Source organism: Orycteropus afer, unplaced genomic scaffold (genome assembly GCF_000298275.1).
Source record: "Orycteropus afer afer isolate SDZICR_OR568_19922 unplaced genomic scaffold, OryAfe1.0 scaffold00028, whole genome shotgun sequence".
Lineage (NCBI taxonomy): Eukaryota > Metazoa > Chordata > Mammalia > Tubulidentata > Orycteropodidae > Orycteropus > Orycteropus afer.
This window is the reverse complement of record NW_006921615.1, coordinates 11,519,207-11,529,969: the sequence shown is the minus strand read 5'-3', so window position 1 is coordinate 11,529,969 and position 10,763 is coordinate 11,519,207.

Below are 10,763 nucleotides of genomic sequence, written 5' to 3'. Positions count from 1 at the left end.
TCCTCGGAAGGAAGGTTGGACAGTCCTACTTCTGTAGTGATACTGCCTCGGAAACCCAAGGAGGGGTCGCTATGAGTTGGGGCCGACTCAACGGCACATAACAACAACAACAACCTATACCATGGTATTTTTAATCACCTCGTATGCATGTGAGAACTGGACAGTAAATAAGGAAGACCGAAGAAGAGTTGATGCTTTTGAGTTGTGGTGCTGGAGAAGAATGCTAAGAATACCATGATCACCTAGGACTAACAAATCTGTCCCAGAAGAAGTGCAGAGAGAATGGCCAGACTTTGTCTCACCTACTGTGATCATGTTTTCAGAAGGAACCATTCCCTGGTAAAGGGGAGGGTCAACGAAGAAGGGGAAGGCCCTCAACAAGATGGATAGATACAGTGGCTGCAATGATGGACTTAGGTATAGCAAGGATCGTGAGGCTGGCGCAGGAACAGGCAGCATTTCATTCAGCTGTGCATAGGGTCTCTATGAGTCAGAGAGTACTCGACGGAACCTAACAACAACCACCTCCCATCTATTTCCTGTGACTACGTCTTCCCTGTGTCTTTCTTATCTACGCATTCCTGTCTGTCCAGCTTTCCTCCTATCCAAATGCTGCCCTTCGGGTCTCTTAAGGTTGATTGACCTAAGGGGTGCATCAGTAACTAGGTAATTCTTATGAGAGCTCATATATATCTTGTAATACCATGCAACATACACCAGTAATGTATTTTCTAGCCCTTTCCCTAAAATTATAAGTTTGTTAGACACTGGTCTCCATTTTTCTATACATGGAGTTCTCCACTTTTCAATACCAGTTTTCTCATACCTACTTCCTGATCACTAAGCTAATGCCAGATATCTTAGCATTTTATAGTTGCATCATCTAACTTCGAGGTACTGATTTCTATATTTATTAAGTTAATGTCATTTTCTATGACAAATAATCTTTAATACTGCACTGACTCAATAAACTGGAAGTATTTTTCTTGTTTATTAATTTAAGGGTATAATAATTGATATGTGGTAGAAGGATGGAGTTCTTTTTCATTCAAGGCCTGAGGCTGATGAAGGCCTTGCCATCTTCAATGTGTAGCTTCTACATTCACTGTGTAGCTATCCATCAATACGTGATTAAAGAGAGAAAAATAGCACATGGGAGATGTTTGGGGCAAGTTGTACATCACTTCTGCCTGCATTCTACTAGCTAGAATTCATTCACATGGTCATACCTAAGTACAAGGGAGGCTGAGAAATATAGAGTAGCTTTAATCCTAGAAAATAAAGAAAATGACTATACTGACTATTATTGATATATATCTTGATGTTATTTAGTAAAATAAAAAAAGAAGAATTTTATAGAAAAAATATTTTGTCTATATGTACACACACACATACACACATATGCATGTATCTTATTCTTTCATACGTTTCATTCCTTCTAAACATACCATACATTAATTAATGATGTGAGAAGAAAGAAATGGAATTTGGAGAAAAATTAATTAATTAAAAAGGATGAATCTTTGCTTGGCAGCATGACATTTAATGAAGAATATGATAAACATAACTGTGGCTGAGATAAAAATACATATAAAAAAAGAGAGTTAGGGTAATGCTACTAAAAATGGACAGATTTCTTTCTCACCTTGTTGAGGAGAGACATCATGAGATTCTTTCTATTATTTTAAGTTCCGTCATTCTTTTTTCTTTCCCAGGAGAGCTAATTTCTCACTGCACTCAAGTCATGACAGATAATTAGGAAAATCTGGTCAGGCTTTTGTGGGTGCCATATTTTTGCAATTTTATATTGTTATAAAATAGCTCGAGGGAAGACACAGACACACACACAATAGGATAATAAGGGTGAGAGTGCATTAGCCTAAAGTATAATTTTATTGTTTTCCATCTGTTGTAATTATGAAAATAAACTCTTTCAAACTCTGATCAGCAGGATAAGTCATCAGAAAGATGCTTGTCTCTAGCAAAGCATCTTGTTACATGTTATAAATAAGAACATTTTATCTGTATGGTCTTTATCTTTTTCCTTAGGAGCAAAGCAGTGGGAGTCTTCCCATTAGAAGTGTCTTTTTTTTTTTTTTTCTTCAAAAGCAACATAGCTTTGGGGAATAGTATTTGTTTCAACCAAATCATTATTGCATATGGAATTCAGATTTCCATTTGCACATAGTTTCAAGGTGACTGAAAAAGCATCAGTTTAAGAACTGAACAATTTAAATATCATAGTTTTGGGATGTGTTTTCTCTCTGCATATTGAGTACGAATAATGTATATGCTTCGTATTGAAGATTATTAGAGTATTCAATGAACATCCTTCAACTAAAGTCCACAGTGAACAACTGAGTCAAGAGAAACAGGCTCTATTCCTGCTCACTCTCATGACTACATTGTCTAAGCTACTGAAAGTTTCCTATAAATCATGCACTGATTATTTTAGAATAGTCAGAAATTATTTTATTACATTAAAGTCGATACTCATGAATAACTGCTTTGATTCAATTTTTAGTATCTCTAACTGAAAGAAGGAATAAAACTTTGAACTGGTGATATAAAAACTTAAAAAAAAAAAAATCTTTCTCCTACAGAGTCATTTTTATCTTTCCCTAGAGAACTATGAAACATTCATGGCTGTTCAATAACTTCTATTGTACATTAACAGTTTGTATTGTTGTTGGGAAACTGAGGGAATAAAAAAAACAACAGAAATAAATATTTAGGTTTCTGATTAGTCCCTAAAAGTAATATGGGCCACTGATTTTCTCAAGTCTAATTTTTAGAAGCTCCTGAGAAATTTTTTTTTTTTTTTAAATACAGGTTCCCTGACCTACTGGATAAAAATATCCAGGGATTTGAGTGATAACATTATATTTTGAACAAGATTCTTAAATATCTCTAGTCATCAGTCAGATTCAGACACCACTGCTGTAGGCAACTCATTAATTTTAGGAAACCAGGGCACAGAGAGCTTAAGTGAGACAACTAGGGATTGGCAGAGTTAGGGCAAAGGTGGAAAATTGTCACATAACCACCCCCAGTACACACATAATTATATTAATGATAAATATGAGAGTAGGATCTTTTGGCTATTGCCCATGATAAATACTTTTGACACTACAGGGACACAGTGGACACTAATGAAAACCCTGCAAAGTGGTAAGAATCATCAAAAAATTCAAAGGGCTTTGAGTCAAGTCAAAGTCCCTGGATGGTGCAAATTGTGAATAGTGTTCTGCTTCTAACTAAAAGATTGTAGTTTCAAGACCATCCAGAGGTACCTAGGAAGAAAGGCTTGGCAATCTGTTTCCAAAGAAAATCAGCCACTGAAAATCCTATGGAGCACAGTTCTACCCCTACTCTTCACTAACTGACTGTCTTGTTATACAACATTTCACATTTACAGTAGTAAAAAATCTGCTATCCGACTATTTTGAGCATTAATGATGTATGAGTGGCAGCGAGGAATGCCAAGGATCAAGGCTAGCTGTGATGGTTATAGTTATGTGTCAACTAGGCTGGGACACAGTATGTAATGATGTAATTTGGCAATTCTGTAATGATGCAGTCATGCTCCGTTTTGTGATCTTACATGGTCATGGTCCATTTTCATATGACAGTGATTTTCACATAATGAACTGGTCTTTGGAACCTAAGCATGTTGATAAATGAGGAGTGGGTGTACTCTAACAGACATAGGGTATCCATGAATATGAATCAACTCAATAGCAATTTATTGGTTTTGAATGGACTCAATTTGTAGCAAAAGGAAACTCTAAAACAATGTCATTTATTTTCTTCTTTGGGATCCCTTAATAAATCCATGAAGAAGACTGCTTGAAAGCTTTGATTTTCAACATGTCTGTCAAGGGATGCCACTTGGAATTCTCTGAAGACAGTGACCTAAGTTAAATTTCCAAAAAATTACATATTAAGGCAAAAGACCATGAACAAACCAATCAGTAGCTTAATGGATCTGTAAAGAAGGGCTTTTTCATATTTTTCTTGATTTCAGTTTCCATGAGAGAAAGATGACCAATGGGATAATAGTAATTGGTCCATTTATGCTCATATCCACGGACCCCAAGAACCCATTATACATCAATTTTCTGGCTTTAGCAGATCACTAAGTTTATAATAGTAGCTCTGGTGGCATAGTGCCTAAAGCATTTGACTGCTAACCAGAAGTCTGGTGGTTCAAACTCACCAGCCACTTCTTGGACAGAAGATTGGCAATCTACATCTGTAGTGATACTGCCTCAGAAACCCAAGGAGGGGTCCCTAAGAGTCAGATCCAACTCAAAGGCAGTGAGTTTGGTTTTTTTGGTATGCTTTTTAAAAAAAAAAAAAAAATATATTATAATATATAATGCATACAGCTTCATTAAACACAGGAAAATAAGATTAGCTGTGGAAAACAATGGAAAGAGTAAAAGAGGACTCTCATCTCAAAGGAGTTTGTCAGGATCTCTTATCTCAAAGTAAAGTGGGGAATATCAGCTCCTGTTGCCTGGGCACCTCAGTGGAGAGTATGAATTAGAGAACAATCAATGTATGAAATAATAGTAATTATGTACTTTGTGACCAAAGTAAGTATAAGAGGCAATTCAGAAGTGAGCTAAATGTGTTTTAAAAATCTAAAATATAATCAAGCTTCAGATTCCAGAAAGGGGTGAACAACTGGATAAACAGTTTATACTGTTTATCTTCATTTGACAGTTCCTATCTTCATTTGACAAGTGTTATGTGCAATTTGGAGGAAGAAATCATTCAACAAGCATTTATATAGGATATCCTAATTGCAAGGCACTGTGCCAGAAATCTCTTCTGGTTGAGTTGTTGTAAATGGTCACACATTTTTTCAACATATGGTTGAAGATAGATAGTACATGAAGATAGGGAAGGAGAAGGGAAATCTATCTGATAGCATAATAATCATATGGGCAGTCATTGAGCTAGAATACCTCAAATTGCCTTTAGAGAATGATCAATAGATCAAATTGGCTAGTACCCAAGGATAAAACCCTAAAAATAGGACAAAATCAGCTTGTACTTGGCTAGAAAATTCAGATTTTGGGGGGTAGGGTAGGGATGGGGTCGGGATAACAACAACACAACACACTGCTGTCGAATTGAATCTGACTCATAACGACCTCTCCTGGGTTTCCAAGGTGGTATCACTACAGAAGTAGATTGTCCAATCTTCCTTCTGAGGAGTAGCTGGTGGGTTTGAACTGCCTGCCTTCTGGTTAGCAGTCAAATGCCTTAGGCACTACACCACCAGAAGTCCTGAACTTCTTTTAGTAGTAATGTGGCATGGGTAGAACTGTGGTTTAGAAAGATTAGATGGTGATAGTTACAGTGTTATGATGATAACAGAAAATACAAAAGACTTCCAACTGCTCTGTAATAATCCCACCAAAAACTATGTAGTTTATATCTCTGAGGAACACAAACAGCACATATTAAGAAGGTACTACAGCACCCCACCACTTTAACTCTTAAGTAATAAACGTACATTTTAATATTTCTCTGTGTTGGTTGCAATTTGCTTCAGGCATGCATGGCTACTTCTTCTCTTTGCTATACAACAACAGTTCCTAACTTCAGGCATATCCTAACCTTCCCTCCTGTCTGATGTCTTCCCTCTGCTTGTGTACTCCCAGGAATGAAAAATAACTCATCTGATACCCTCACATTTGATTTTTAATTCATTTTATTCATTTATGTTGTTCAGAATATATACAGCAGAACATACATCAATCCAACAATTTCTATGTGTACAATTTTGATTACATTCCTCAAGTTGTGCAGCCATTCTCACCTTCCTTTTCCAAGTTGTTCCTCCTCATTAACATAAACTCACTGCCCCCTATATTTCTGATCTAACCTATCAGTTGCTGTTGTCAATCTGATTCCATATAGATGTCCTTAAAAGAACTCAAGACAGACATTTTTTTTTTTTTTTTATTAGTTAAGTTGAACTATTATTTGGTTTTAAGAAAACTTCAAAGAATATTTTTGGTACAGTATTTAAGATTAAAATACAATAATTTCAGGGGTTTATCCAGTCTCTCTGGCTCCAGAAAGCCTAACTTCTATGATGTTGTTGTTATTGTTATGTGCCATCGAGTCTGACCCAACCATAGCGGCCCCTCCTTGGGTTTCCAAGGCAGTATCACTTCAGAAGTAGATGGCCTAACCTTCCTTCACAGGAGTGGCAGGTGGGTTTGAACCGCCAGCTTTCAGGTTAGCAGTCAAGTGCCTTAGGCACTACTCTACCAGAGCCTCCTCCTGACTTCTATGAGAATTTTAAATTCTGCTCTGCATTTTCCCCCTTTTGATTAAGATTCTTCTATAGAATTTGTCATCAAAACATTTAGTTATGGTAATCAGGCACCATCCAGTTCTTCTGGTCTATTGACAAATGAGACTGTTGTTCATGGAGGCAGTTAGTTAGTTCCTCCTCTTTTTTCTGACTCTCCTTTTTATTTTGTTGCTCAAGACAAATCGAGACCAATTGTTGTTGTACCTCAGATAGGTGCTTGCAGGCTTTTAAGAGACCATGCACTCTGCAACTAAGAGGTAGAACAGAAGCACTACACATAATGGTGGTGTTGTTGTTATGTGTTGTTGAGTCTGACCCAACTCATAGCGACCCCTCCTTGGGTTTCCAAGGCAGTATCACTAGGAAAGTAGATTGCCCCATCTTCCTTCCGAGGAGTTGCTGGTAGGTTTGAACCACCAGCCTTCTGGTTAGCAGTCAAGTGCTTTAGGCACTACGCTACCAGAGCTCCCAAACATAATATTAGGCCAATTAATTTGGATGTTCCATGAGACTGTGACCCTAAACCACTAAACCAAGGAAACAAATCCCATGGGGGATTTGGTTGTATATACGCAACCCTAGCAGCTACTCTTTTGTTGTTTTTGTAGAGAGATCTATGACACATATTCCATTTCAATCTTTTTCATATTTTCACGTCTTGTTGATAGCAATTATATTATGATATTCTTACCCTTTACATTAAATATATTATTGTTTGTTTTTTCTGTATAATTGAAATATGTTAAACTTTGACAAATGAAGTGGAAAAAGTAAAATAATTATTCCTGGTCTCAATATCCAAAGACAATAACAACTTTATGCATTTAAAACATTCTTTTCTCTTCTTTCAATGATATCTGTTTTATTACAAGTCTAGAAATATACTTTGAATAAAACTCTATCCTATCTTTTTACTTTAAAATATTAACCTAAGTATCATTCTAAATGCATTCTCATTGGTTAGATGATTACACCCATGCAGTCTTTCTCAAAGAATTGTCTTCAGACAAGAAGCATCAAGGTGACCTGGAAACTTGTTTCAAATGCATTGTTTGAGAACCACTATCCTTAGTCATGCCAAGTGAGAGTCCTAACTCTTTAAAGTTAATCAGAGAAGAACTATTGTTTACTTTGTAGCCACAGTATAATCTCAAGTGGTATTGTCAAAGAAATATTTACTTCTTGTTTATTGTTAGGTGCCATGGATTCCAAGCACAGTGACTATGGTAGTTAAAACTGTGTCAAGTTGTCTGGGCCATGGTCTTAAGTGCCTCAGCAGCTGGATGTAGTTATTCCCCATGATGAGAATATAATTACCTTCATGGTGAAATCTGCTATGAACAGCTGTTGTTGTTGTTGTTATGTGTCAGCGAGTCGGACCTGACTCATAGCGACCCCTCCTTGGGTTTCCGAGGCAGTATCACTATGGAAGTAGATTGCCCCATCTTCTTTCTGAGGAGTGGCTGGTGCATTTAAACCACCAGCCTTCTGGTTAGCAGTCAAGTGTGTTAGCCACTATGCTACCAGAGCTGCATTAGGGGTTTGGCCTGATTCCAGTATATAAGGAAAAGCTTTGAGCTTTTGGCACATCTGGGTCTTATATTTGGCTGAGTCCTCATCTCAGTGGCCCGTCATGTAGCCTGCCAATAGTAGGATTGTTCCTGGACTTGAACTAGTCGCCTGCTGTGTTGTCTGCTAATCTTGGGACTGTACCATTTTACCTGTTGATTGTGGGTCTGTCAGCCTCAGCAGCCAGCAGCCACATGAGTCAGTAAAAGCATCAAGCTCAATTGGGCCAGCAACAGGAGACAGAGCTGAAGCCCAAGGTGGAGAGGCCTTCACCTAGCCCCTAGAGCCAGCACTCTGAACTCTGACTTCTAGCCTCTTAAACTGTGAAGGAAAAATTCCCTGTTGTTAAAGCCATACATTTGTGGTATCTGTGTTATTGCAGCACTTGAGAATAAAGACAGCAACCTTGTATACAACAGAACCAAACACTGCCCAGGCCTGTACCATCCTCACAGTCATTGCCATGCTTAAGCCCATTGTTGCAGCCACTGTGTCTATTCATCTGGTGGAGGATCTTCCTCTTCTCACTGGTCCTCCACTTTTCCAAGCATGGTGTCTTTCTCCAGGGACTGGTCCCTCCTGATTACATTTCTAAAACACATGAGAGAAGTCTCACCATCCTCGCTAGGAGCATTCTGGCTGTACTTCTTCCTAAACAGATTTGTTTATTCTTCTGGCAATCCGTGTTGTTATTGTTAGGTGCTACTGAGTTGGTTCCAATCCATAACAACCATAACATATATATAATGTTCATAACAGTAGAACAGAACACTGCTCAGGTCTGTGCCATCCTCAGAATCACTGCCAGGCATGAGGTCACTGTTGTAGCGTCTGTGTCAGTCTGTTTCATTGAGGGCCTTCCCCTTTTCCACTGGCCCTCTGCTTTACCTAGCATGATATACCTCTCCAGGGACTGGTCCTTTCTGACATGATCAAAGTATGAGAGACAAAGTCTGGCCGTTCTCACATCTAAGGAGCATTCTGGCTGTACTTCCTCCAAAACATATCTGCTCATCCTTCTAGCAGTTGATGGTACATTTGCCATTCTTTGCCAACATCACAATTCAAATGTATCAATTCTTCTGCAGTCTTCCTTATACATTGCCTACCTCTGCCATGCATATGAGGCCACTGAAAACACCATAGCTTGGAATAGACACATCTTAGTCTTCAAAGTGACATCTTTGCTTTTTAACACTTTAAAGAGGTCTTGCAGCAGATTTTCCCAATGCAGTGTATCATTTAAATTCTTACATGTTGCTTCTATGTTGATCCAAGTAAAATGAAATCCTTGAAACTTCAATCTTTGCTCCATTTATCACGATCTTGTTTATTGGTCCAGTTGTGAGGACTTTTGTTTTATTTATGTTTAGGGTAATCCACACTGAATGCTGTAGTCTTTGACCTATATCCCTAAGTGCTTCATGTTTTCTTCACTTTCAGCAGGCAAGGTTACGTCTTATGCAAATCTCAGGTAGTGTAGTCAATATTCTTCATGAAGCTGTAATGAGATATTTTTCATATTTTTTAAGAGGACCAATTCCCTGAGAAGCAAATACTTCATCAATTGGGTAATACTTTACTGGTCCAGCTGTTCTGGTCTCCAGACCACAAGAACACATTATAGTTTAGTTTTATGGTTTTAGTGGACTCATAAAGTACATATTATCAAGGGTATGTAATAAATATGTTCTCTATATTTGCAGTTTTATTTTAATGAAATACATAATGTTTTATCTTATAAGTCCTCATGGATATCTGAATAGACTTGTCTGAGGAAAGTCTTGAGAACTCATTTAGCAAAAGTGATTTCTTTCACTGATGCCATTTATGATTGCATAGTCTGTGTACTGCACAACATTTGGGAGTGCCATTAGCAAAGCCAACAGTGTAAATAATGCCTCTTAAAATTGTGCAGTACAGAACTCTGATTCCTATAATTAGAACAGGAAAGATGGGTTCTCACAAAAAATATGGGTAATCTTTGGCTAATTTTCTTAAAGAAATGGCTGATGTATATCCTTTATCATCCCTCTCATCATTGGGAAATCCTACTTCCGTAGTGATACTGCCTCGGAAACCCAAGGAGGGGTCGCTATGAGTCAGGGCCGACTCGACGGCACATAACAACAACAACAACATCATTTCAAAACAGTTATTTATTTGTGGTGAGAGCATAAATAAGATTCTCCTTTATACAAATTTATTAAATTTATTTAGATAAATATGTACTCTTTATCATAAAAATGTATGGCATTTTGTTTTGCATAACTGGCCCAGGACTATAATTGTTGAATGAAGGGATTGAAATAGAGGATCACTTGGACATTATAGAAGATACCACTAAAACAATCTTTTCTTTACAGTTATTCTGAAATATTTTGTTTCCAAGTCTTCCTATTGAAAATTAGATATATTCAGAAATTTATGCTCAATTGTCTGGTTAGTGTTATACCCCTCTGTGTGTGTGTACATTTACATATTCTAAATATTTATATGTGATAGTACCTAAACAATGCTCCCATGAAGACACTTCCTAGGTATATTTTAAATAGTATGACAAGGAAATATGATGATTGTATTCTATAAGGACAATACAATTTCTCTTTAAGTGGTATCCTTTATGAACAATTGACACAAGTTAATAGATTTTATAAGAAATTATTTATCCAGTCAAATCTTGACTGAAAACACCTTCCACTTTCACTTTATTAATTTAGACAGGCTACCCTTAGAACAAAACCAATACTGAGATTAAAAAAAAATAACCAAAGTCACTGCCATCAACTCAGATCTGACTCATAGCAACCCCTCCTTGGATTTCCAAGGTAGTATCTCTATGCCTAAGGCACTT